The sequence below is a fragment of the Pipistrellus hanaki genome (genome assembly GCF_964339955.1).
Source record: "Pipistrellus hanaki genome assembly, chromosome: 6".
Classification (NCBI taxonomy): domain Eukaryota; kingdom Metazoa; phylum Chordata; class Mammalia; order Chiroptera; family Vespertilionidae; genus Pipistrellus; species Pipistrellus hanaki.
Genome location: NC_140508.1, coordinates 30,496,148 through 30,499,247, shown reverse-complemented (window position 1 = coordinate 30,499,247; position 3,100 = coordinate 30,496,148). Strand labels below are relative to the sequence as shown.

Here is a 3,100-nt window from a genome sequence, read left to right as displayed (position 1 = left end):
GTTTAGAACTCAGTGTGTGCCTCCTCTTTCATCCTCTGGTGTTTACATAGTTTTAAGTGTCTCTAAATGAAATATGCAAACAATGTATAGAACAAAGAAGAAACCATAACAGTAATTAGAAAAGATTTTTTAAAAATTAAACTAAAACAAAAAAAAAATCACACATTAAAATTTGTAGTTACAACTTAATGAAAGTCAATATTTTAAATGCTTATATTAGACAATGAAAAAAGCTAGAACTTCATTAACTTAGCATGCAATGTAAGAATTAGAAAGAACAGCAAAATAAATCCAAAGAAGCAGAAGGAAGGAAACAATTGGTATAAAAATAGAAATTCATTATCTAAAAAATATACAAGAGAGAACATTAACAAAACTAAAAGTTGGTTCTTTGAAAATATTAATAGTCAAACTTGTGGCAAAGAACAAATTAAATAATAGAAATAAAAGGGAAAACTACAGATATAGGAAAAATTTAAAATATAGAAACAGTTTGTTAGGAGTAATTCTTTAAATAATAAATTTAAAAACAGATATGAAACAGATAAATTCCTTTTAAAATACCACTTAATAAAATGGACTATAGAGGAAATAGAAAGCATTCTATAACTAACTCTTGAAAAAAACCAAATTAGCAGTTTAAAATTTTCCTTCAAGAATATACTATACTCTGCCCTAGCTGGTTTGTACTCTGTGGCTAGGACATTAGCCTGCAGACCAAAGGGTCCTGGGTTCGATTCTGGTCAAGGGCACAAACCTTGGTTGCAGACTCCTTCCCTGGTTGGGGCGTGTGCAGGAGGCAACTAATCAATATGTTTCTCTCACATTGATGTTTCTCTCTTTCCCTCTCTCTTCCACCCTCTTAAAAAAAAAAAAGGAAAAATATCTTTGGATGAGAATTAACAAACAAACAAATAAACAAACAAAAGAATATACCAGACTGATGCTTTTAAAGTTGAGTTTTAGTAAGCATTCAAGTAATAGATAGTTCCAATCTTCTTCCAAACTCTTTCAGATAATATAAAAGTAGGGAACACTTCCAAATTAATTTTATGATGTGACTATAACTTTGACACCAAAACCAGGCAAACACTGTTAAAAAGGAGCATTATTGACTAATTTCAAATGAACTTATTTGCAAAATCCTAAACAAAAACTCGTCAAGCCAAATTCAAAGCAATATTATGACCAACTTGGTGTTACCCCAAGAATACAAGAAGATTTAACATTAGAAAATCCCTTAGCAAATTAAACGATAAACACCATGTGATCATCTCAATAGATGCAAGAAAAGCATTTGATAAAATTACAAATCTATTCGTTATTAAAAACGCTAAGCAAACTAGGCACTTGCCTAACCTGATTTTAAAAAAGCATCTATAAAATGGCAAAACAAGAATGTCATATCTCTTCCCTGGTATTCAATATTGTACTGGAAGTCTTAGCCCTTGAACTAACTCAAGAAACGTAAATTAAAAGTATAACAACTGGAATGGGAGAAACAAAACACTATATTTCAAAATATTTAAAATTGTCCAGCCCAACTTGCTGCTCGCAGAAACATGATGCAGGAGGCAGGAGGCAGACTATGTGGAAGATGGACAGCATTCGGACGTGGATTCCCAAGTGATGGTGGTACCCAGCCACAGGCTCTGCAGGTGCCGAAAGCACTAGGTGGAGAGCAGCCTGTGCGCCAGTATCACATTCCATGCCTGTTAAAGGTATGGATCAAGTGAAGAGAGGTTTTTTTTGTTGTTGTTGTTTTGTTTTTAATTCAGATGATGATGACGCTCTGGAAATGCAGGCAACAAAAATATTTTAACCCCCTACCCAAACCAGAGCCTTTTCAGTTTGGCCAGAGAAGCCAGAAACTACCTGTCACCTGTCGCTGGAGGCAAGATCATAGCAGAATCAAAATGAAGTGGCCTCTGAACTTGGTATCCTGGAAATGGAAGGCACTATTGACAAAAGCAGACAATCTGAGACCTACAATTATTTGCTCAGAAATTTAAGTGGGTGTCTTAAGAACATACAAAAGAATTGGACAAAGAGCTAGATGAATATATGTGAAATGGCAAAACAAACAAACAAACAATCAATCAAACAAACAAACACAAAAAACAATCAAACAAACAAACAAACAAAAAAAACAGGCTAAAAAGGAAGAGGAAAATGAACAAGGTCATCTCACATGGAAAGAACCTGGCAAAGACAGAGTAGGGGACAGATTAGAAAAGAACTATGAAGGTTGCTGTGAGATCCCAGAGGAGGATTCTCAGGAGAAAGTGGCTGATGAAATTACTTTCAGGTTGCAGGAACCAAAGGAAGATCTGATAGCCCAAGTAGTGAGTATAATCGGGAACAAAAAGGCAACTTCTGATGGAAACTGCTGAAGTTGAACAACCGGTGGCCTTTTTATAATGAATGGCAGCAAGAGCCTGCCTCTGGCAGGGCCAGATCCCACAGAATGGCTCTGCAGATCTCATTTCTCTCAGCTCTCCAGAATGGCAGTGGAAGAAGAACAGCAGGTGGAGTTCTCCTGAATCTCCCGAAAAGCACTCCTGGTATGAGTGAGGAACAAATTAAGAAAGGCCATTTTTAACATTGAAAATTGAAAGGAATATGAAAATTAAAAAACTGCTAGGAAGAAAACATAGCCTTTGGGGGGAAAGTTGAAATAAGCTGTTAAAAGTCTAAATTTTCAAGAAGATGATGATACATTATGAGAAACACTTGCAAATGACCCCTTGGCCCCTCTTGATGAATCCCAGGAAGCACATGGAGACACAGAGCTGGATGGAGAGGAGGCCATTGAGGTTGGTCATTCTCATGATTTGGGCATTTTCTAGTTCATTTGGAGGAATAAACCTTTCTAAAATAATATTGTAATAAATCATTTCTGCTGAGTTGCTTCATTTTACGTTGCACTGATAAACATGAAAATCTGGAGAGAAAGACCTGTTTTCTTGTTTTAAATAAAATTGAACACGTATGTGGAGAGATTAATGCCACTAATAGAAACGTTTAGAATTTTCTCAACACTGACAAGACACTTAAAAGTATATAGCAGAGGATTTAATTTCTCAATCTGTTGCAAGTA

The 3,100-nt window shown here is 35.4% G+C and overlaps 1 pseudogene across 1 annotated transcript; it reads left to right on the top strand.

The window, feature by feature from the left end:
- The first annotated feature begins 1,562 nt into the window (after nucleotides 1-1,562).
- Nucleotides 1,563-2,849, top strand: LOC311624806 (phosphorylated adapter RNA export protein-like; annotated as a pseudogene). Its single transcript has 4 exons — nucleotides 1,563-1,721; nucleotides 1,907-2,066; nucleotides 2,135-2,406; nucleotides 2,480-2,849. The product of its transcript is annotated as a phosphorylated adapter RNA export protein-like (transcript).
- The last annotated feature ends 251 nt before the right edge of the window (nucleotides 2,850-3,100 follow it).